Here is a 25,679-nt window from a genome sequence, read left to right as displayed (position 1 = left end):
CCATTAAAAATACAAATAATTCTCATATATTACATACATTATGTGTTATTATATACATTATTATACATTTAATCTTACAGGCATGCATATACTCCAGGTTTCTTAAAAGTAACTAGCACATACACTGATAAATGCAATATAAATCTAACAATGCATAGAACTGCATAAAATGCCAATAATAATAATAATAATAATAATAATAATAATAATACTTATACCCTGCCCATCTGGCTGGGTTTCCCCAGCCACTCTGGGCTGCTTCCAACAAAATATTAATATACAATAGTCCGTCAAACATTGAAAGCTTCCCTAAAATTATGTTGTGGAAATATAGTACAGCATGGGGTTTCATATATATATAGATATATATAGACATATTTTAATTCTTGCTATTTTTGTAGAAAAAGGGGTGCCAGAACTCACCATGAACACCTACCTCATTCTCCTAGAATGCCAATGGTGCCCACCTGAGAGGTGCTAGAACTGTGTTCTGACTGAAAAAAGCCATTATTGTTGTTGTCATTTTTATTTCAATTTATTTATTGCCTTTTATCAAAAGATCCCAGGACAGTGTACAATAATAAAAACATAATACAGAGCAGGCTTTTATCTTTTAAAGGCCAGTGTATGAGTGGCTCAGACATAAGCAGGCACTCAAGACTGGTGATGGCTCAATGCAGGCAAAGCTTAAGTTGGTCCAGAACTGCCAAATTCCATGTGGAAAGCCATTTAAAACAGATTCCTCCTCCATTCTGAGGAAGAAAAAACTCTTATCAGCTTCTCTTGAAATTATCCCATAATGAAATCCTCTGAAACCGCCTAAAAATGTTGCTTGTGTTGAAGTTTGGGAGGCCCTCATCAAAAAGAAAAACAAACAAACTGAAAATTCTGGAGGCTCATAGAAAACTGCCCTACAGGAACTATATTTCCAGTGTCTTTGAGAATTTTCAGGTTGCTTTCCACTGGGAGTCACAGCTTTTATTTTTGTTAAGTGAATCTTCTTAAGATTGCCTGGCGCTCCCCCATCTTCTTCCCAGACTCAGATTTCCTATTGAAATGGAACCATGACTGTACGTATTGTCTGGACCTGACCATCTAGGAAGGCAAAATGGATGGCCATTTAGCTAGATGGTCCGGATGAAATGTGTGCCTTAGCCACACTAGACCCTGGAAAGTTTGCCAGGATTAAGGCTTGCCTTCCTCTTTTCCAGCTTTGAGTCAAAAGCATTATTACATTTGTGTGTGGAGTGAATATCTGCTGTATTCATTATTGCTATTATTTATTTGCCTGTTTTTCACCAGCTCCTGGGGAAATTGTTCCTTTTGAGGGGTCACAGAGTCGCTTCCAAATGTGAGCTTTGTAGGGGAGCAGCTGCAATTTGCAGGGAGGGGTGGAACCAGCCCACAACACCTCTCACACCTTATTTCAATGGCTAGGGAAAATACCTATTTGTTTAGCCAAGTTGGGGGGCTTCCTGTTCAGCAAGTCTCCTTTCCTCCATCTCCTGAGCCTGGCAAACGTGCTCCTTAAGCAAAGGTAACCTTAGGTTTCCCAACTGCAAAAGCTGATAGGCAGATAGAAATATCCCAATGAGTTCCATCTTCTTGAATGAGCAAAAATTGAAACCTAATTTGGCTCACGAATTAGAAAATTGCATCCTCAGCTTCTCATATATTTCTGATAACTTCCCACTTACTGGTCTTTAGCTCACAGCATTTGGGAATATAATTCTGTACACCATGAAAGAAAAGGACCCGTACCTTATTTTTTATTAAACGGTCACAGTTCCCTTTTGACATCCAGACTAAATTCAATCACAACGAGGTTATATTTAGCCTTCAGAACGTCACCACTTTGGTAATTGCTGGAGTAAAGAAAAGATAAATATAAGAGAGAATTAATAAGATGGATTTCTTAAGCCAAAACCTTTATACAGCAAGCGAGATAGTGAGTGGGAATCTCTTTATTATTTTCCTTTCTCTCCCCTTATGAGACATCTAACGAGAGTAATATTACCACCTGAGACGAAAATGACATTATATTTGAGTAATATGTATAAGCCATTTAAATGCAATCATCCCACTATTGGAACATAATTTAAACACAAATGGGAAAAAATGTTTTGTGGGAATAATCCATACCAAATGGATGAAAATGAATATAGAATATTGTTAGATTTGCATATATACACAGAATATGCTGGGAGTTAGCTTTCTAACTAACATCCTCAAGAGAGTTCTTTGGCTTCAGTAATAGGTCTGTCAAATCTCACCAGTGGGGAATCTGCCCCATTATTTAATTTAGTAGTTATGCTTTTGCCAATATTTTTTTTTTTTTAATGGAATGGGCCAAAGCCTGATTCACAAGTTATTGGTGTTGGGTTTTTACTGGAGGCACACAAGGTTACTTATACCCAACAACTATTTCTCTGTGGCAGCTGTTTCTTCTGGGCTGGCTCTTTATAACATCTGCAAAACAGAACTGTAGACTGGATGAACCATGATGTGGTTCTTTCTCACCCCTGCTGTGTTCCTGTAAGAGTTCCTACACATATCCTACAGGAATACAAATCAACATCATGTACACAAGTTTTTGGCTGGTTTGGAGGATCCACAAGAACACAAGACTAGACACAACACAGGAAGCTGCCTCATACAGAGCCGGCCCATTAGTTCATCTAATTCAGTATGTTCAGAGATGACCTCCAAGTGGTATTGGACTCCTATCACCATCCCATTGACCATGCTGGCTGGGGCTTCTGGGAGTTGTAATTCAACAACATCCGAAGGGCACCATGTTAGTTACCCCTGTTCTGCATTGGCTGCCCGTGGCTCTCCAGGCATTCAGACAGAGAATATTTCAAGCCAACCTAGAGACCTTCTACATGTAGAGTTGAGTTATAGCCCTTCCCAGGGCCTGTTTCAATCATGTCACCACAGCTAGGGAAGTCAACTTGGGTCCTCCAGCAGAGGAGGAAGCCCATCTGGGGGACATTTCCCCTCAAATGTAGAGTTGGCCCTGTCAAATGGGAACAATATACAGTGGTACCTCAGGTTACATACGCTTCAGGCTACATACGCTTCAGGTTACAGACTCCACTAACCCAGAAATAGTGCTTCAGGTTAAGAACTTTGCTTCACGATGAGAATAGAAATCGTGTTCCGGTGGTGTGGCAGCAGCAGGAGCCCCCATTAGCTAAAGTGGTGCTTCAGGTTAAGAACAGTTTCAGGTTAAGAACGGACCGCCGGAACAAATTAAGTACTTAACCCGAGGTACCACTGTACTGCTAGCTCTCCAGACTCTTCCAATTAAGGCTGTGTAGGAAAAGGGAAATCTTATGTTTAAGGGCTCTCTTGGAGGGGGGCTTCCCCCACACATAGAAAACTAACATGTCAAGGAGAAGAGTTTAGATCTTCTTAATGGATTTGTGGGGGTTTTGTGGGGGAGGAATAATGCAGTTCCTTGCTGGTGCATGAAGTAGTAGAATCCCGGAAAAAAAAACAATTATCCTGCTAATTTGCTAAATGTATATATACCCTGGCCTTCACAATGTGAGCTGTTTCCATCAACACCATTCAGCACAGTTGTGAGCATTTTCACTTAGAGGCACAGAGACAGCAAACTGGTCAATATAATTAAACATTTATTGGTTTACAAAGCGACCTGTGAACTGCAGGCATCTTCCTGATAAAGTACATCCCACTGTAATATATAAACACAAAATTAAGTATTAAACAATGCTCCTGTCTGGAGTTCAAGCAGCAAGTGCAAATACAAGCATAATTAGGGGTTGACTCGGCTTCTGCTGACTTTCCCTGCTCCCGAGAGCATAAAGATTGCACAATGTAAGGAATGCAAACTCCCATCACCTCCTTAGGACCCTGCTTTAAATCTCTTCTCTGGTTACTGCCCTTCCTTTTACTGGAGGATTTTATCTTACACTGTTATTAAAAAAAACCATGTTGCTCATTGAAGTAAATGTACTGTATTTAAGTCTTGTATAAACACACAGTTTGGATGGACTAAATGTGTAGTTAGGGATTTCAAGGCATACTCAATTAAGCACACATTTAGGCATGTGGATTATTTTCACAATAGCCTCTGATAGTTCCCAAAGAGCACTTATAATATGCCGTGAATATAGTTTTCGTTTTATGGGTTATTGATCCAATGGATCCTTTGAGTCCTCAATGGTTACCCCGTCAATGAGGTCACAATACACTACACAGATGCCCAGAATCTCTGTTAATTCTACCAAATGAACCAGCACCAATGCAAAACAGTTGTTGTCACGGAATAAACCATCACCGTAAAGGGGAAAAAAGAAAACTGGAAGTTATGGTAAGTGGGTCTGATCTGAAACTACCACCAGTTTTCAGGAACATATTCAGCAGAATCTTGGGGCGGGGGGGGGGGAGTCCTGTTTCAATGGCCTTTTATTTTATACTGGTTTCTTTTTTATTTATCATCTCTCTCTCTCGTGTTCATGCTTCCCCTATGATATCATCACATAACTAAAAACGATTGGCTATGTAGCATAGTGGTGCCCTTATGTTTGCTGTGTGATCCCTGATTGGCTGGGATAACCCATATGATCAATCTATTGTCTTCACATTCAATTGTCTTAATTTACCTTCAGTGGTATCATCATGTAGCCAAATTGTAATGGCTATGTAGTGCAGCAATAGCTACTCATTCATTACATAATCCTCATTTGGCTGGGACACAGACACACACACACATCAATACTCTTGGAAAGAAAGGGTAGCAGTAACTGTGACAGAAGAAATGATTCCATGGCAATTGTAAAGCAAGGACTAAGGCAAAAGAAAAAGAAAAGGAGTGAAAAGAGGGTGCATTTGCACAGTCAAATGGCTTTTAGGGAGATAGTTCGACACACCCAAATCACAATTGATTTGTTGTGCCACCTGGCCTTTGGCTTGGAGCCAATTTGATTCCCTCCCTCTCTTTCTTTTTTCTTTTCCTTCTCCTGTGATGAGGCTACATTTTAATATTTCAAAATTTTAATGTTGTATTTTTATATATTTTTTAAAATTTTAATTTTTTTTAAAGTTGTAATCATTCAACTTGTTTTTATTATTGCTTGTAAGCTGCTCTGAGCCTGGCCTTGGCTGGGGATAGCGGGGTATAAAAAAAATAAAATTATTATTATTTCACACACCCCCATTGAAACTGGAGAATATTTGGTACAGCCCTAATGTCATATGCAATGTTACACACATAAATTTGTTTCATTTTTAAAAAAACTCCCATCAATTTTCAGGCTTAATTGTGAATGCAATGCCTATATTTTAGCAGAATTTGAGAGATATTATTATTTTTTCTCTGAATTGTCTGCTATTGATATCAAACCATATCACTTTGCAGAGAAACACAAGCAATAAAAGATTCCTGTCCCAAGGAGCTTGCTTCCACATTGACTACGTAACATCTCACCCACTGAAATCAGTAAGGCTTAAGCATGCTGAATTTCAGCTCAAGTGTACGTTGCACTTTTTGAAATGTATCTCTTGGGATTCTTTGAAATAAAGTTGGCGTACAAAATTCTAGACACATTGCTAAGGAGGTGGGGTGGACTCTCCAAGCTTTCATAGCTTTGCATTGGCTTGAAGACTAACGACTGTGTGGTTTTTGAGATTATAGTAACTTCACATGAACAAGCTCACCACCTGTTAGAAACTGCCAAACAAACAAAAGTGAAGTTGTTATAATGCACCTGTGTGGCTCCAATGAATCTGTCCAGAACGACAGAAGCAGAATAACATTGGCAGCAGCAACCTCAAATCTTGACTATCCCTTGATGCACATCTGGGCCTTGCTAGGCCCAACTTGACCACCATCTTGAGTAAACATTGGAGCAGCCATGCTGGGCCAAAATGGATGACAATTGAAAAGTGAGTTGCTTGGAACCTTTGCTAAATCACAGTGACACATTTTGGCACCTTAGTTCTCAGGGATAAGGTGCTAAAGAAAACAACAATGGGCATCTCAACAAATGTGAAATTATAACATTACTGGATTGTTTTAAAGACTATGCAAGAATGTGAATAACTGTCAAAAAGCAGTGATTTCATTTACGCTTTTCCTTAGTTAGATTATGGCCGGCCTTTAGCAGCTTCTGTCATGGGTTTGCTTAAGTGATGAATTTGAGAGGCAAGATGGAAAAACCTGGTCCAGTCACTGATCAATATAACATATTTCACAGGCTCATTTTTCTCTCCTCCTTTTTAGCCCTTGGTCACACACACCTCTCCTTCACCTAGCAGAAAACAACATGATCTGGACCCACACTATTGATTGGGTGACAATGACCTTTATTCTAAGGTGCTAAGAATGATAGGAAACCTAGATTTCCTTATTTTTTTAATAAAAAAAAACACTAAGGCAGCTCAGGAAGTTCTGAGGACAAATCTTCAACTAGATAAAAAAACAGCAAGCCTAAGCTTCACATTAAAACAACTGATTGCTTTGACAGCACAATTATAATGCTATTCTTATGTCACTCTTAATCTATATTTTCTAAATGCTATATTGCATTATATTCTGTTTTACTAAGTCTTTATCCAAAGCTCACAATATGATTTTCTATATGAAAATTATGCTGTTCTCTGAATGAAGCTGTACATATAGAAAAATTGCTCCCTGACACATCAGGACCAGATTAAATCATTTGTTTTATATTTTATGATTTTATAATTTATAATGATTTAATTTAAGTATTTTTAAATGAGTAGGTGGTTTATAAATATCTCTTTAAATAAAAACAAATAAACTGCACCACCAAATTAAACATGGGATATATCTTTTCATCACTTAAAAGTCAGAGGAGATATAATTAAAGTGGCATTGTGTGATACTGATCTGTATCAAGTTATCTAGCCACACAAATATTTTGATATTGTTGAAATGCAAGTGAGAGAAACATATCTATATAATTCTGAGATTGTCAAAGAAACGTGTTATTCAAAGGATAGCAGCCTGACAGAGACACAAAGATTTGTGTGTCTCGAAGACCAAGAGGGGTGTATCTAGGAAAGGGCAGGCCTGATCAGGAGAGAAACCATTTTAGTAATTGAAGGTCTTAATTTTATTCAGAAGGCATGGCTTCATGATACTCATTGACATCAGAGAAAACCTCAAGGGGCTCAACATCTGTGTGCTTGCTGTTGTTCGGGGGCACGTCAGATTCACATCACTGAACAACACAAGCAGATAAAATGTTCAGAAACACACCTGCCGCTAACCAATTTCCAAGAGATGGTATCTCTGCTGAGTTGCCCATTCCAGTTGATTTTAGTCCACCTCAACCACACAAAGCTGCATTTCTGCTACACAGAAAGCTCATGGATTACCCTGCCACAGTGGTGCTGCTTCTTGACAACTTGTGGCAGTTTCTCAAGAGTTCATGGATGCCAGGAGACAGGTGCCTAGCTTGAATAGGGCAACCAGAATTCTCCCAAGTAAAATAGTTGGGCTTGAGACATGGAGAGGAATTCAATATTGCACAAAGGTGATCGGTCTGTCAGGGCAAGCATTTAGGCTTACTAGGTGGAATAAGCCCACCCTCTCATCCCTCCACAAACTGTTCGGGGGGGGGGGTTCTTACTGTTGGAGAAAAGGAAATGCATTTAATCCTCTTGTGCTTTTAGCTAATACATATGTTACTTTAAAACACACATGTCTAGTGATGTAGCCACCTCCTGTTTATAGCTTCTTTGTCTAAGTTAACTCCACCCCTAAAAGCTGAGACATTTTGAGATTGGGAGATGTCTGCCATTTTTCTCTCTCTAATCACTCATTCTGTAAATAGTTCCTGCATGAATAAAGCCATTGAACTCCAGCAACTATGATTATTCAAATCTAATTCACCCAAGCTGCAAGGTTTGCTAACACTTCCAACCAACCTCATTCACAGTTGTTGCTGCCACCAGTTCACGAACAATACATAATTGATTACTTTTCTTCCCATTTGCACTGTGTTGCATTGACATGAATGGAGTAGAATAATGTAACTTAATTAATTTGCATATGGAATTAATTTACATACTAAATTAATTTAGTTGCATTGACATTATGTAAAGTACATCATTTCATCACAGTGGACAACAAGACAAATAATGTTTTTGGCAGAGAACAAACTGAAGTGGAAGGGAAACAGCGTTACATGTGGCAAACACAGGTTGGAACAAAAAGTGATGCCTTCTTACATCCCTATGCACCACAAACAATTCTGAAGGACAGCTCAGCATAACCTCTGTGCAAGCTTTTTTTTTTTTTTTTGGCAAGCAAATCAGGATGAATGCTCAATAAACAGGTAACCTGGAGAAGACTGCTCTCTTAGGCAGAGCCTCTGTTTTGCCATACACATACACACAGAGAAACAAACAAACACACACACTGTGCATGGCTACTATAGACACTTGAGAAAGAAGAATAATCCACTGTCACCACTTTCACATTATGTGCAAAACAGTCTTTCAGCAAGATAACCGCTGTGTATTTTCAGGTCACAGAGGGAGCAAGGCAGGCAGAGAAAGAACAGGAGAATCATATCCTTTTTCTCTCCTGTAAGGTAAAAAAAAAAAAAAAAAAAAAACCCTGACAGGGTGAAGAGACAAGATGACAGCCCATAAGAGACAACATTAGCACATTACTATTTTAGACTGCTATTTGATTTTGATACCATTCCTATTTTACTCTTAGAATGATATGTCTAAAAATGATGGTTGTCCTGGACGTCAGGTGAGGCTGTCAATTCCTGTTCTCTCCAGGTCATCCCTGGACATCTGGCAACCCTATCTTAATGTCACTGCAATCATGCTTTGCTGGCTTGCTACATCCCTCAAATGAACTGTGCTCCAGATGATATTTAAAGGTCATCGCCGAGGACTGCTCTCTCTCTCTCTCTTACCCTTGACTAAATCTCCCATGGCACAGGATCGAAAGAAATTCTCCAGCTGATGTTAGCACCCATGAGAAAGGGTGTGTGATTTCTCAGTATGTCTCTAAACTTCTTTTTCTGGGAGCAGGCAGTTGTCTGGTCAAGGGCACAGTTCCTTTGCTTTTTAATACATGGGCATTTCCACCACTACCACCTTCAGATGCTGAGGTGTGGGGAGTAGACAGAGCTATGAGCCCCATGTAGCTGACCTGCACCCACTACACAAGTTTGCTGCCCCCATGTGTAGTGAAGGATACTGTCTATTCACTACCAGTTCAAATGGTATGTGCCATCTTGACCTTCTCCTCAGGCAGCAAAATGTCTTGAGCTGGCCGGGATACGTAAGCTATTGCTAATCAGTTCCTCATTTAAAGCACAGATACATCTAGCTATATTGTCCCAAGATGACTGACAGGGAGATAATTCAGACAAGTCTGAAAACAAATACCCAAATTGTCATGCAAATAGACCCATGGGCTACTGATTTTTCTTGTTCAAATCAGGAAGCCAGTGTGTTAATTGTGACAACTGTGTCTATTTTCTGCAGAGAAAAGGGCTGTTTATTCCAAGGTTATCCGTTCTCTTCCTCTGAAGATCTGAAAAAGAACTTAAGATACTACCATACAGATTCTGTAGGCTTTATACCAATATAAGTTCAAATTGTTTTTCCCGCCTGACCATGTTCTCTGTCCTAAAAAAAGGCTGAATGACAAACTGATCGTCAAGCAAAATGCTTTTGTTTTGTTTGTTTTTTCCTTTACGTGCTAGAGCTTTGAAGTTGCAAATGGAGGCAGGGAAATGGTGCAGCTGCAGCCCCAGCAGTGAGCTGCTTAATTCACTGCTTTGTGCTGTTTTCTGGTGAATTCTCTGAAAAATGAAATGGAAGTGAATTCAGAGAGAGATTCAGATAGAGAAGTGTTCATGTGGGCGAAAGTGGGTGAATGTTGAGGTAAGAGTGTGTTAGTGGGCAGTGGTGTAGGAAAGGGGGTCTGGTGGGTGCGGTCTGCCCCGGGTGTCATCACTGAGGGGGTTGACAAAATGGCAAAAATATGTGTTTTTGAAAAAATAACTCCCGCACCCACCGCATGCCCCTTCCTACGCCACTGCAGGAGCACTCTCCCCTCGAGTGATTGCCAAAAACCAGAAACATTGCTGTCTCCAACTTTGCAGGCAGAGCATGGCCTTTATGGCTAGTAGCCTTCAACAGCCCTCTCCTCCATGAATCTGCCTAATTCAGAGGCGTAGCTAGGTAACTAGGAGGGCCCTGCATATCACACTGCAGGGCCTGTAGCGTCCCTGAGCCACACATCTCTCCTGAGGGGGAGGCAGTGTGCGGACTGCCTGCAAGCTCCATGCTGCTTTTTTGAGCAGCCTGGGGCTTGCCCTACAGCTGAGGGGGAGGCTGCGGAGAGGCTCCACGCAGCATGCCCTGCCTTGGCTCGCCCCACCCCCATAGGCAGCTTGGGCCACCCCAATGGGCAGCTTGCTCCGCCCCCGGCTGCGGGGTGCGCGCATCCAAGCGGCTAGCTACGCCGCTGTTAGTGGGTACAGAATTTGTGTGCGTGGAATGGTATTGATTGAGTACAATTTTAATTTATGGATTTTGAGGTTGTGGGCTCACCCACACCTCTGCTTGTCCTGTGCCTAGAAAGCATGGGCCCAATAGGCTTTTTCTAGGCACGGCTCAGATCGGTTTTTCATTTGTCCTGCCACTTTCCCTGGGAAAATCCACTGTTTACTAGGGAAAATCAGAATAAACATTATACACACACACACACACACACATACACACACACACTCACCAACAATTAACACCTGTTCCAGTTCAATGGTAACTGTGGGTATTCCCAGGCGAAAGCAGCAAGACAAACAGAAGGGTGGAAAAGCCCCGTATTTGTTTTATTGCTTTACATACAGACAACTCCTAATTTTTGTGGGGTTGTGTTCTGCACTTCCATGTATGTAACTGAAATCAAATATATTGGGAGCACCCTGGAGAGTCCTTCTGGCTCCTGAGGAAACTCTCCCCAGAGCCCAAAAAGGGCCCTGGGGAGAGTATCCTCAGGAGCCTGAGACGCAGCTGTGCTTTGCTGAGGCTTCCTACCTAGCATCTGGTGTGCAGGGTAGAGTAGCTGCTGCCACTGCTTCCCCACCTGTCAGCTGTGGAAGCCATCTTGTATCTCTGGCACATGAGCTGGAGGGATAGCGCAGCTTCCTTGACCAGCACAGCTGAAGCTTCGATGGAATTTTCCAATGTTAAACCTTCAGCAATACACATACAGAGCTATTTTCCATTACAATGCACAATGAAACAATTATAATTAACACAACTGACCCAACTGAACTATGTAGAGCTGACTACTGAACCTTCATTAGACATGACTAGAACACAACTGGGATGGCAGCCCTGCAGCAGGGCCAACACAGTACATTTAAGTTATGTGAGAACAAGGTCTCCACTCCATTCTACATATGGAAGCCAACAGGACTGGCGCCAGAATTTTGCCTCAACTCTTGTGACAGGACAGCATGCTCCACTGCACCCGAGGACAGCAGGCTAACTTATGGAGGGTACAGGACAGGCTACATGGTGCTCACAACTTGGTCTTCACTGTCATCTGAGGAGGCTGCTGCACTCTGCCAAACAGTAGGGCCATGCCTGGGGTGACTGGTATTTGCAAAACATTTAATTTATTTTATTTGGACAGTTTGGATACCATTTATATTTAAGCAAATCTTAAAGTGGAACAACAACAAAGCAACCCCCGCATACCCAGAGAATTCCCACACCTTATAAGACACAATCAAGCAGAGGGCCTTCTCGGTAGTGGCACCTGCCCTGTGGAATGCCCTCCCATCAGATGTCAAGGAAATAAACAATTACCTGACTTTTAGAAGACATCTGAAGGCAGTTTTTAATATTTGAGCACAGTTTTTTATATTCTATTGGGAGCTGCCCAGAGTGGCTGGGAAAACCCAGCCAGATAGGCAGGGTATTAATAATAATAATAATAATAATAATAATAATAATAATAATAATAATAATACAATCAGCAATGAAATAGAGCATCCTCTTTAGCATCAAAATAAGCATTTGCACTACAAAAACACAAGGGAAGAATTCACACTGTAAAACGCAGCTTTAAAAAATCCTCTAAACAAAAATAGAATGTTGCAAATGAAAATCAACTAAATGTATGAATTCCACAATTTTCAATGGAGCGATTAACAAGTAAAAGGAAAACCAACTCAACCATATGCCAAATCAATCATTTAACAAGCCAGCCTAGTTAAATCCCCAACACACCTATACAACAATAAACACAACTTAATCTAACTACAGCTAAAAACACATCCCATTCAGCACCTCCCAAAAACATTATTACATGATTGTATCAATCAGAAACAAAAACACTCTGGACCCATATATGCAAGCTTACTATTCTAGTAAACCTTCGCAATTGCATTCTCCACACTCTGAAACCACTCCCATAAGTCCATTTCACATCAATCAACAACCCACTCACATGTCAACCCAACGAGACTCAGAAAAACCTGGAAAAATACTGACATATTAGCAAGCAACAATACATACCCCCCCAAGCTTTCTCCCTCATCTCTCATTCTGTTGGGGCAGAAGCTATCCTCCATGCCACCCAAAGGGTATGGAAACCACTTCCTACAGCTTTCTAACAGATCAGTTAATTATGTCTATTCTCTGCCCTCCCCCCCCCAAAAAAAAGGAGGGAAAGAAAAGGACCTTGAACATTGCTCTGACTTGGCCTTCTTTGGAAACACAGAAAGGAAACATTTCTGAGTTCAGGCACTTCTTGCTCTCGACTCAATTAAAAAAGCAAACCTTTTGTAGCCAAATGTGATTCCACAAAAATGCAGGCAATGCCTTATGTAGTATGGCACAAAAAGCGAAAGGAGAACTATGTGAAAGGAGAACTAGGACAAGGACTGAAGCACAAGGAAGGTCTGCATGAGGGAGTTTGTTAGGGCTGCGTAGTCACTTTTAGGCAATAAAAGTGTTACTGGGAATCCACTGCACTCTCTGGCATTCATAAAATACCTTTTGCATGCATGGACGTCATTCCTGTGAAGCAGCTCCCCTAATTTTAATTCTGAAAGAATACATTATAATTTTGGGGTTCTAGCGTTCTCTTCCCCCACTCGGAGATGTGAGAAAATGCCCCCCCCCAAATAAACCCCCTGAGGCCTCTTTCTCCTTCCAAATCAGGGCAACATATGCTGGACTCATTATTATTTACATCCGCTCGCTGTGCTTTGCCATTAACTTTCCTTTCCGTTGCATGAATGAGTGCCCTTGAAAGCCTACTAGTGTCACTATTAAACTGGAACCCTATTAGTGTCGAAGCTCAACTTTTGTGCATTTACGGGAGTTCCGATAATTAATATCTAGCATCTACCAGCCCTCTCTCTTTTATTATTAGATTTTTATTGATTGCCAGAATGGCTTTATGAGTATTCTTATCCTTGATCTTGTGTTCTGACAATGTAGCAATGTTGCAGCAAAGCAGGAACAAAATATCTTTCAGGGGAATAATGGAAAACAGCCATAAACAGTTCCCCCATATTTTTAGCTGAAATAATGGAATGACAAGATGTGCCTTTAAAGAATAAATGAGGAAGCTTCTCTTCCCCCCCCCCCCGTGTGTGTGTGTTCGGATTCTGCCAGTTCTATCCTTCTCACACAATAACGGTGCTTTTCTAAATGAAAACTATATTTGAAAATAGTAGACCAGTTCCAATCAAGCAGCTGGAAAGATGTCATACCATAGAAGGCAAGTGGCTGGTTTAAGAGGACTGACAAAGCGTGTTCTCATAAAAGAGAGAGCACGTGTTGCGGATGGGGCCGAACAAAACCCCCAGTTAGTGACCAGGCCATTGATGGCAATGGGCTGGAGCAGATTGGAAGAAGTTGTTACTGGGGCAAAATTGATGTTGCCAATTTAGGGGTGGGGTCAGACCCCTTATATAAGCAGGGTCCACAGCTTTCTCTTTCTCTTTCGCTGTGGACATCGGATCACATGGAGCACTTGGACTGTCTGGAGGACAGTGATGCAAACTTCTCATTGTCTGGTTACATTTCTTTATTTCCCCCTTCTTTTAATCCTCTTTAGTCCCTTAAATAATTTAATTCCCCTTTTTCCTGTTCAATTTCCCACTCCACCCCTTACCCTGCCCTGTGAGAAGATTCTCCCTGTATCTGTGGCTTGCCTTTCTTTTGCAAAAAGGTTTCCCCCATTTCTCCTGTTGTAAATTGTGGGGCTAGTCAGGGCTGTTCCCAGCTTAGCTGGAATCACTTTCGTTTATAGCACCCCGAAGGTTGGCTTTATTTGAGTGTGTGCAGCGCTGTTGGCCAAATTTTAATCTAGCCTTGGGCGGGAGCACTATTTTGAGTTCCTTCAATATTGCTATGAGACTAAGATTCTCAAGAGCAGAGGCATGGAGCCCTATTCGGCCTGTGCATAACTTCCGAGCCTAAGTATGCTACAGGTAGCAGTTAATTGTTAAGTCTCTGACCTCTCTATAAGAATGTACCTGCTTGCAGGCTCAGTTGCTGCTAATGTATATCTGAGGCAGACAGAGGGCGGCAGAGGCTCTCTGTGCCTCCAATGACTATGAGCACTCCGTATATGCTCTTGAACTATGCTGTTTCTGAACAAGTTTATTTTCTTTAAGTTTGTTTTGCCCTGATAGTGGCGACTGCCATTTTAGAGGCGAGCCATTGTGGTTTAGTGGCTAAAGTGTAGGACTAGGACCTGGGAGACAGGGTTCATATCCCCCTCTTAGCCATTGTTATAACAAAACAAAACAAACTGCTCCTTTTGGGCTATTCTGTTGCTGGGTAGTTCGGCCCATTTGTGATAAAAGAACTTTGGGTCTCTTGAAGGGGTGCTTCCCTCTAAAAGGGCAAGCAGGGGTACCTGGACAAGCTGTGGGCTACCTCAACTCTGCTATTTCACTGGAAACATTTATGCCTGGCCTAGCAGGTGATCCTAGGGCTTTGCCCTAGAATTCGATGGCCTGGAAGCATTTCCGGCCTCAATAGTGTCCCCATGTGGTCCATGAAGCATTGGTTTCACCGGTTCCTTACATTGTTTAGTTTTTACGGACTATGACTGGGCTTCTGCAAATGCCTCAAGAGCTTGCCTCTCCTGCAGGGGATGACTTGTGGACGCCCCAGGTGTCTTCTTCCAGAAGGAAGCATCTTCGAAGGCTGCAATCCAGGAGGAGGGCAAAGAGGAGCAGGGATCATGATTCAGACATCACCTTGGACCTCTACAGGGGTCAGGGTGAGGCTGTCCTGGGTCTTTAGGGATCATCCTGGATAGCTCAGCTGGTCAGCGCATAGTGCCGGTAATGCCTAGGTTGCAGGATTGGTCCCTATATGGGACAGCTGCATGCTCCCCCATTGCTCTACCTGGACACTTAGGTCCAGTCTCGAGGGCCTTTTGGTGGTTCCCTCACTGCGAGGGATGTAACAGGCGCCACGTTTGCAATATGCAAGCGGGAGAAAGCACCTTTGTGTGCCCGCACTGCAGTTTGCTCTGTGTGTTGCAGGGCTCAGCGCTGCACGGGCTGCATTTGCATTGCATTGCGTGAGAGATTTGCATTTGCATTGCACGGAGGTTGTGTGCATTGCACAGAGGGTGTGTGTGCATTGCACAGAGGGTGTGTGTGCATTGCACAGAATGTGTGTGTATTGCACAGAGTGTGTGTGCATTGCACGGAGGGTGTAGTGGCATTGCACAGAGTGTGTGTGTTTTTGTGTTGTTTTTTTTTTTTTGCATTGCACAGAGAGTGCATTGCACAGAGTGTGTAGTTGCATTGCATGGAGGGTAGTTGCATCGCACAGAGTGCGTTTTTGCATCGCACAGAGTGCGTTTTTGCATTGAACGGAGTGTGTAGTTGCATTGAACGGAGTGTGTAGTTGCATTGCATGAAGTGTGTAGTTGCATTGAACGGAGTGTGTAGTTGCATTGCATGGAGTGTAGTTGCATTGCATGGAGTGCGTTTTTGCATTGCACGGAGTGTGTAGTTGCATTGAACGGAGTGTGTAGTTGCATTGCATGGAGTGTGTAGTTGCATTGCATGGAGTGTGTAGTTGCATTGCATGGAGTTGCAATGCGTTTTTTGCATTGCACGAAGTGTGTTTTTGCATTGCACTGAGTGTGTAGTTGCATTGAACGGAGCGTGTAGCTGCATCGCACGGAGTATAGTTGCATTGCTTGGTTTGTGTGTGCACTGCACGGAGTGTGTTTTTTGCATTGCACAGTGTGTGTCTGAAAAGGAAGCTGGCTCGGCGGCAGTTTTGTCGGGACTTTTTTAGGGGTTCTGGCCAGCGTCGGCCCTGTAAATTTACGTATTATGATGGCAGCACAAGATGCCCCCTGCCCAAGCGGGGCTGGAAGCTGGCAAGCAATAGCTCAATACCTTTTGCCCATATTCCATTTTATTTAGGGATCCAGTTGGATATCGTTGCTACAACATACCACTTGCCTATGGAGAAGCTGTCTGCCTTGAAGGAAGTTATTTTGTAATACTTCCTCTGTAGCAAGTGATGCTTCATCAGATCCGATCTTGCTGGGTCACTTAATTAATCTTGCATGCAGAGTGGTTGCCCCAGGCCGCCCCTTCCCTTCCCACTAGGCCAGGCTGCCTGCGGCCTGAGGTCCCCTTACCTTTCTCATGCAATGGTTGCAATTCCTAAATGTTGAGGTCCCCTTACCTTGCTCATGCAATGGGATCTCATGCAATGGTTGCAATTCCTATATGTATGCAATAGTAGTTGGCCATGGCAGGATACCTTGAACCCGCACAGGGATTTTTTCAGGTTCATGCTGATGCTGCTGGATCTTTGCCCTTTGGTTTTTTATTTCAGGGGCTGCTGGTGTGCAAAGCCATGGCCTCAAGCCCGGTATGGTGAGGCAATCATGTGACCTAACTTTTGAGTTTTCCCCATTGTAGTAGCAGTTCACATGTGGCCCGAGGAGTTTCAGTGACCATCGGATCTGCTTTTGGTCTGATAACCAGGTAGTGGTGAGCGTCTTGGCTAAACAGTCCTCACGCTCCAGCAGAGTCTCCGCCCCTCCGCTCACGCTTTTGAGCTGCACCGCTTAAGGTTTAATATTGTGCTTTCTGCTCTCCTGATTACGGGATCCTCTAATGATGTCTCTGACACTCTATCCCATTTTCAGATTGAGCGCTTCAGATCCTGGGCTCCAGACACTCAGCTATTGCCAGACTTTTCCAGACCACCTGTGGCATTTTGACAACAATTAGTAATTACAGAGAGCAGCAGCTTCCATTTCCCCTTCTGCTTTTAGCTCTTATGGGAAGGCCTGGATGGATTTCTTAGCCTTAAGCTGGCAGTCCTCGGCCATTCAGATGAACTGGCCCCCATCCTCTGAGCAGATCCTGCAGTATTTGGTCCACCTGCCGCAGATTGGGCGTCCTGTTATAACTATAAGAATTCAGTCCGCTGCAATGTCTGTTATACAGAAGCTTTATTTTTCAGAGACCCTTGCATAAAGTTTGTAATGCGCAGGGCCTTGGAAGGTTGGAATAGGCTCCAACCTCATAGGACAGTGGGCAGGAAGTCGGTCAATTTTACCTATGCAGGATCTGCAACAAGTTAAAACTTGTCTGCTGGTAAAAGATCAAGGCGAGACTCCTTTCAGTATTCCATTGCATTTTGGGCACTGAGGGTTGGGGAAATGGTTGTTGGAGCCAGCACAGGGCTGAGAGTCTGGAGGCTTATTGCTTCAGGACTTTTCCTTATCTGCTTTGGAGCTTGTCATTAGAGTTGGGAACTCTAAAACAGACTTAGTGGGCAGGCTTCCCATTACAGATGAGGAGGGCCCTTGCACGGTTATGGATACCAGAAAAATTTGGCTTTTCATTCCCCTGGGGGCTGGCCCACTCCTAGTGCATGAAAATGGGTTCCCGTTAGCCAGGCATTAATGTGCTTACGCCGTGCACCAGTTATTACGGCCTGCGGCTTGCCTACCACTGGACACGCCTCATTCCTTCCGAATAGGGCTGCTGCAAAGGCTGCACACTGGGGGCCTGTCTGTAGACAGGATTGTGAATACGGGTCATTGGAAGTCTGACGCTGACAAGGGTTATATCAGGAAGTGTCACAATGATGTCTGTGCTGATGCTTGTCTGTTATTTCCTTTTCTCATAGGAGCAGCTGTGCACATTTGGGCCACAGCATTGTAGACTGGGCTGGCAAGCGCGCTGACAAGTCTGGACTGGGGCGCCATCTCAGTCTTCCTGCCCATGTGAACATAGGCTGGATGTCCAGATGGGGAATGCTTTGGGAGGACGTCCTTCCTTTGGTGCGGTCGAGTGTGACCTGTGCAGGTCCTCCCGCAGTGCTGGTGGTACAGCTAGGCGGGAATGATTTGCCGTTTTCCTCCAGCATAAGTTTGCATTCCTGCATGCAAGAGTGCTTGGTTTGAGTTGATGGCAGCTCTCCCTGGACTCAAAATAATTTAAGGCATTTGGTTCAAGGTGGTCTGGAAGGGGGGTTGGAGCACCTGTCCCCTCCAATGCGCAAAGGTATTCCATTAAAGGAAACCAAGGATTTGCCATGCTTTGGCAACCCCCTTTCGAGGGGTAGGGCCACGCAAGAGTCCCTGGGAGCATTTGGGGTGAGCTTGAGTCTGATCCTGGTTCATTGCTCCCCCACGCTGTTTACTTGTTCTGACGATATGGTGGGGCCCAGTCGTCAGTGCTGCTCTGCTGAGGTCAGATGCAGCTAGTCGGGAACCAATGCCTAGACAAACTACCACCGAGCAGGCCAGAAAGCATGTTAATATGGCGGTGGAAAATAAAATAAAATAAATAAAGTAAATTAAATTAAATAAAATAACATATAAAATAAAATAACAAATAAAATAAAATAGGTCCTTGCTTTAGGTGGTTCTGTGATATTGCACCCTGCTATTTTCTTCAAGACTGTTCCCCTCTTTGGGGCAGATGGGGGGTGCATCTTTCCCCTATGGGGAACGACACCTGGCGGGATGCGATTGCCTTGGGATTCATTGCTCCCCCACAATGTTGCTGGTACTGACGATATGGTGGGGCCCAGTCGTCAGTGCTGCCCTGCTGAGGTCAGGGGCAGCTAGTCAGGAACCAGTGCCTAGACAAACTACCACCAAAGAGGCCGGTAAGCATGTTAATAAGGAAGTGTAAAATAATAAAATAAAATAAATAAAATAAAGTAAAATAAAATAAAGAATAATAAAATTCTTCAGGTCGGGCTGCTATCCGTATCTGGATAGTAGGGCACAGTATTGTGCATTGGGCTGCGGACAGAGCTCGTCAGTCTGGACTGGGCGATGGCCTGGGCTTTCCGCAGCACGTACAGGTGTCCTGGATCTCCAGAAGGGGGATGCTGTGGAGGGAATTCTTACCTCTCATGCAACGGCGTGTCCTACGGTTTGGCCCTCCTTCGGCGATCATGGTGCAGCTCGGGGAGAACGATATGGTTTCCTCTTCCTGCTATGGGCTGCGTGCTGCCATATTACAGGACCTTGGAGAGCTGGCGGCACTGGTGCCGTCAACTAAGCTAATTTGGTCACAGCTATTGCAACGCCACATTTGGCGAGGTAGTCCTTGCCCAGCCGCCACCGAACGTGTAAGGAAGCGGATTAATTCTGCGGCAAGCAAGCTGGTGGTGAATCTGGGCGGGTCTGTGATCCCTCACCCTCTGATTTCATTCAAGGCGATTGAATTTTATAGGGATGACGGGGTTCATCTCTCGCCAGTTGGGAATGATGTGTGGTTGGATGATATGGTGTCCAGGCTGAGGGTGTGGCTTAATTTGTGAGTGGTTGGCGGCGAGCGTAAGGGCTCGAATGGCGGTTAGGCATTGGTTAAAATTGGTTGGTGGAGGGGTATGGATTGGCTGTGCCTGCCCCTCCAATGTTGCTGCAGACGGGTATTCCGTTAAAGGAATTCTGAAGCTTACCATCCCCCTCGTCCAAACCCTGACGGCAGGGTGCGGGCCGTGTAAGCTTCAAGGAACATGCGCGGAGCAGTGAGAGTCTGTGACGCAGCTCCATCTGACTCTGACCATGTTTCCTCCGGGACTGGCTACGGAGTCAGTGCTGTCCCCCCAAGGCGGGGGGGGACAGGTAGTCATAACCAATGCCTAAGCAACCACTCTCAATTTGTATAAAAATAAAGTTGTGGCCAAAATTATGCCAAAAACCTTAAACAAAAATTACGTGTGATGTCTGAGTTATTGGGGTAGGGGTTTTGGGGGACCTCAGCACGCAAAGCGTGTTCTCATAAAAGAGAGAGCACGTGTTGCGGATGGGGCCGAACAAAACCCCCAGTTAGTGACCAGGCCATTGATGGCAATGGGCTGGAGCAGATTGGAAGAAGTTGTTACGGGGGCAAAATTGATGTTGCCAATTTAGGGGTGGGGTCAGACCCCTTATATAAGCAGGGTCCACAGCTTTCTCTTTCGCTGTGGACATCGGATCTCCCGCCCGCCCTCCCTTGATTTGGGCTTGCGCTTTGACCTTGCTCTGCCTGTCATGGGGTCGTTCGCCTTGGTGCGGGGGCCCAGTAGGAATTTGTCCAATTGGCTGATTAGTGCGTGCCTTTTGGGTTTTGCCTACTGCTTAGCAAATCGTCACAACTTGTAAGGTTGGCGGTTAGGCATTGGTTAAAATTGGTTGGTGGAGGGGTATGGATTGGCTGTGCCTGCCCCTCCAATGCTGCTGCAGACGGGTATTCCGTTAAAGGAATTCTGAAGCTTACCATCCCCCTCGTCCAAACCCTGACGGCAGGGTGCGGGCCGTGTAAGCTTCAAGGAACATGCGCGGAGCAGTGAGAGTCTGTGACGCAGCTCCATCTGACTCTGACCATGTTTCCTCCGGGACTGGCTACGGAGTCAGTGCTGTCCCCCCAAGGCGGGGGGGGGGACAGGTAGTCATAACCAATGCCTAAGCAACCACTCTCAATTTGTATAAAAATAAAGTTGTGGCCAAAATTATGCCAAAAACCTTAAACAAAAATTACGTGTGATGTCTGAGTTATTGGGGTAGGGGTTTTGGGGGACCTCAGCACGCAATTAACCTCTTCGTGATGATTCCCAAGAAACCTGAGGTCTTTCTGTTAGGTATAATTGGACCAAAGCTTATGAAGGAATTGTTTAATTTCTTTATGTATGCTAGGACGGCAGCAAGAATACACTGTGCGCAAAAATGGAAAGAAGAGAAAGTCCCAACGAAAGAAGAATGGCTTATGAAGATAATGGAGTATGCTGAGATGGCTAGACTAAGTGTGAGAATTACAGAACAGAATGAAGAAAAAAATTCTTGAAGAATGGAAATATTTTGTAGATTATTTGAAAAAAAAATGGTTGTGTTAAAACATATGCAGGATTTGAAGGATAGCAGCTGATGAGAAGTGATAGTTTAATGATTTATAATTAACATATATAATGGGTAAAATATAAGTGATACAGTGCTACCTCAGGTTAAGTACTTAATTTGTTCCGGAGGTCCATACTTACCCTGAAACTGTTCTTAACCTGAACCACCACTTTAGCTAATGGGGCCTCCTGCTGCCGCCGCGCAGCCGGAGCACGATTTCTGTTCTCATCCTGAAGCAAAGTTCTTAACCTGAAGCAATATTTCTGGGTTAGCGGAGTCTGTAACCTGAAGTGTATGTAATCAAAAGCGTATGTAACCTGAGGTACCACTGTATAGCAGCTTTATAAGGTCCAAAAAAAAATATACCATGGAAGGGTGAATAGGGAGTCAATGGATATAAGATGTATGTTTTGATGGTTGCTGAAAAGTATTTGTAAAATTTGAAAAGTATATACATATATATTAATAGTATTGGGTGCTTCAAGCTTGGCCACAGTCTGCACCACGAGGAAATGATCTCATCAGTGGACCCTGGTGGACTGTTGGTTGAGACAATGATGGAGAAAGGGACTCATGGAACCGTGGTGGGTGTCTCTAACCTTGTGTAGGATTTCTAGGCTGGGGGTCAAAAGGAGTCTGAGGGGTGGTGATGGGCACTTAGAATGCTGTCTCTTTCCCAGAGACCCTGTACAAGAAGTCCAGTAGAGAAGCATGCAGGTCATGGTGGTCCTTCTCAGAATCACTAAAATGAATCATAGTCAATTTTAGGCAAAGGGTGAGTTTGAGAGCCTGTATTTGCCTCCAGCAGCAGCGGGGAAACCCAAATCCAATCTACCCCAGCCAGCATGGGCAATGGTCAGGGATGATAGGAATTGTAGTCCAACAGCAGCTGGAGAGTCACAGGTTCTGTATTGGTCCTGGAAGAACAGAATGCTTAGCTTACATATTCTAAGCAATTCAACTCATTACCAAACTCAAAACCATGGAGAGACCTGGTTTGAACAAAGACATTGGATTCTTATCTCATTATACATGACTAAGCCATTTTTCACCTTCTCACCCCTTGCCTTTTCCTGGAAGACCTATTACAGTCGTTAAGAGTCGTCAACAGGCTCATCTCAGCTATCTGCCAATCTCCCATTCCCACCACCCTTCTGAGTAATACCCCTCCCCACCTTCTCACTATATAGAAGGATCTGGCAACTTCTGTTTCAGTGTATCTGAAGAAGTGTGCATGCACACGAAAGCTCATACCAAAAACTAACTTAGTTGGTCTTTAAGGTGCTACTGGAAGGAATTTTTTTATTTTGACTATGGCAGACCAACACGGCTACCTACCTGTAACTTAAGCAATTCTTTGTATGTATCTCTATAGGTACTTGAGGTAGGATGAAGTGGCATTAACTGGTCATGTTCTTCCTAACCCATTCCTACCTTAGGAGAGCAGAAGGAAACACTAGTACAAAATGGTTTGTTTTGAACCTGGAATTAGTGGAGCATCTTAAAAGTCATGTTTTATATCATATGATACCATTAGTCTCTTGCATGGGTTTTATAAATATTTTAAAAATGCTTTTGAAATGTCCTTTAAAAATACATTCTTTTCTACTGGTTCTGCTAAGGTCAAAAACAAAACTTTCACTGACACCAGTGCAGCTGTGTTTGAAGCAAAGGGAAGTTCTCAGGAGGCTTGAATAGGGAGAAGGGAGTATTTATAGCTCTTTTAATTGCCAATTGTGTATTTCTAAATCAATCACAGGATTTTTCCACTCCCAATTTTATTTGAATGGGTAGACCTGGAATGCAGGAGTTGCAGAAGATCATGTTATTGGAAAAGTCATTTCCCTCATATTTGCCACTTCAATTTTCACCTTGAAGCTTGATAGATTAATTTAGCTCTTCTGGATGCATGACCAGTCAGACTTGAATTTCTCTTACATTACTAAACACTGAAGGTCATGTCTAAGTCCTTGGTTAGTTTATGAGAGAGATCCCAACCTCTGTGTTACTTCTGTTTCCACTAATCTCTCCATACTGCTTGTCTACCATGGCTGCCCAGAACATATCTCAGGTCCCCTCCATTTTGCTAGAGGGATGCGGTTGTATACCAGAAATGTATATGTGCAATTAAACTGGATTAAAAGTTCTCTGTTGCAACAAATCCACTTGTCTGGGTTCTGTATATGCATATATGCAATATGTCCAATCCCCTGGGCAAGTCGATACTTATGGGGTGTTCAATTTTGATTGAATATGTTTATGATACTTTTCCAACACTATTGAGCTCAAAGCAGTTTAAAATCGAAACAAAGCATTTAAAAGTTAGTGAGCGACATTCCCGACAATATAATCATTTCCAAAAACACAACAGCATATAAACAAAGCAAAAACAAGCAATCTAACAAACCAGTACAAACTCATAATTCAAAAATAATCCATCAGAAATGGCTGCTGAGCATTTGCCTGATCTCAATTGTCATAATCTCCCTGAGGAGGGTCTTCTTCACCCAGTACAGCAGCAGAATCCCCCACAGCAGATTCTTCCATAGTTCTAGCCACAAATGAAGTGGGGCTGGTCTCACTCAGCCCTGGGTGGAACACACCCACCTTTGCAAACAGCAGAAACCATTGACAGTCTACTCAGCAGAGTCTGCTACCACAATCCCATGCTGTCGAGCGTCTATTTCATTTGCTAGGGAAGTGGGTGGCGCTGTGGTCTAAACCACTGAGCCTCTTGGGCTTGCCAATCAGAAGGCTGGTGGTTCGAATCGGCATGCTGGGGTGAGCTCCCGTTGCTCTGTCTCAGCTTCTGCCAACCTAGCAGTCTGAAAGCACACCAGTTCAAGTAGATAAATAGGTACCACTGTGCCAGGAAGCTGAACAACATTTCCGTGCACTCTGGTATCCATCATGAAGAAGAAGAAGAAGAAGAAGAAGAAGAAGAAGAAGAAGAAGAAGAGGAGGAGGAGGAGTTTGGATTTGATATCCCGCCTTTCACTCCCCTTCAGGAGTCTCAAAGCGGCTAACATTCTCCTTTCCCTTCCTCCCCCACAACAAACACTCTGTGAGATGAGTGGGGCTGAGAGACTTCAAAGAAGTGTGACTGGCCCAAGGTCACCCAGCAGCTGCAGGAGGAGGAGTGGAGACGCGAACTCGGTTCCCCAGATTACGAGACTACCGCTCTTAACCACTACACCACACTGGCTCTCACTGGTGTTGCTCCAGAAGCGGTTTAGTCCTGCTGGCCACATGACCCGGAAAGCTGTCTGTGAACAAACGCCGGCTCCCTCAGCCTGAAAGTGAGATGAGCACCATAACCCCATAGTCGCCTTTGACTGGACTTAACCGTCCAGGGGTCCTTTACCTTACTATTGTTATTGTTATTTCATTTACACCCATTAAACATTTGAAAAGAGCTGCTGAAGCTAGAAACAGGAAGGATTGGCTCTCTTCTGGCTACCCCCTGCACTGAGCCACTCTGGGCTAGAGAGCAAAAGGTTCCCAGGGCTATGATGTGCTCCCAGGCTCCAAGCCAAATCTATCCACCTAAGCATCCAATTGGTTTCCACTGAAGATGCTACCTATAAAAGATTTAAGTTACCTAGAAAAGATTCAGAACTGGGCTTTGCCAGGGCAACGGTCAGCATGGGCCTTACCTGCCTGACTACTATCCGTGCTTCCCCTGCCTGCTGTATTCCTCTGGCCCTAGATAATTGTGTCTTCTGCTCTCCACCCAGCTGTCTCTTCAGGCTGCTGATAACACACCATCACAATCAGATCAAGATACTATTACTCTCAACAAAATTCTGAGCAATGGGGTAGACATTGCCTGTCCCTTTGTGAAACCTGTTGGGAGATCTGACAACTTCTGGACTTAACTTCCTCTTTGGACTATTTTAATACTTATTGTCTTGTGTCTTCTTAATGACTGGCAGCTGATCCACCATCACTGATCTTCCATTGTAACCAAAGGGGAAGGAGCATTGGGGGGCATCCGAGGCCTGGCTGATTGCCTGCGTAAACTGACAAGTGTGCTCTAGAATGTGCCCCAGAAGAATACAGTGCAGATTAGATCCTTGGCAGTCAAATATGGAAAGGATTCCCTGAGGCTAGGAAGTTTGTAAACACTGCCATAGCCAATTGATTCAACTGGTTATGGCTAATTTGGATATGTGTCATGTCAGCTGCATTCATTATATCCCACCAACTGATAACACCAGGGAAGCAGTGTGTAAATGGCTCCCTCAGTATCAATGTGCATTGTGTTGCCCTAGCCCAGGCTGTAGCT

The 25,679-nt window shown here is 43.7% G+C and overlaps 1 long non-coding RNA gene across 4 annotated transcripts in view; it reads right to left on the bottom strand.

The window, feature by feature from the left end:
* The window catches only part of LOC309532338, a 77,950-nt gene that overhangs the window by 37,063 nt on the left and 15,208 nt on the right, over nucleotides 1-25,679 (bottom strand). For 2 of the 4 annotated variants that reach the window (XR_014219776.1, XR_014219777.1), the window contains exon 2: nucleotides 1,762-1,865. This is a non-coding gene — a long non-coding RNA (uncharacterized lncRNA). Of the gene's footprint in view, nucleotides 1-423; nucleotides 495-1,761; nucleotides 1,866-25,679 lie in introns of all 4 variants that reach the window. The other 2 variants (XR_014219774.1, XR_014219775.1) reach the window with 2 other exon arrangements.

The sequence above is a fragment of the Podarcis vaucheri genome (assembly GCF_965113315.1).
Source record: "Podarcis vaucheri genome assembly, chromosome: 5".
Lineage (NCBI taxonomy): Eukaryota > Metazoa > Chordata > Lepidosauria > Squamata > Lacertidae > Podarcis > Podarcis vaucheri.
This window is presented reverse-complemented; position numbering and strand designations above follow the sequence as displayed.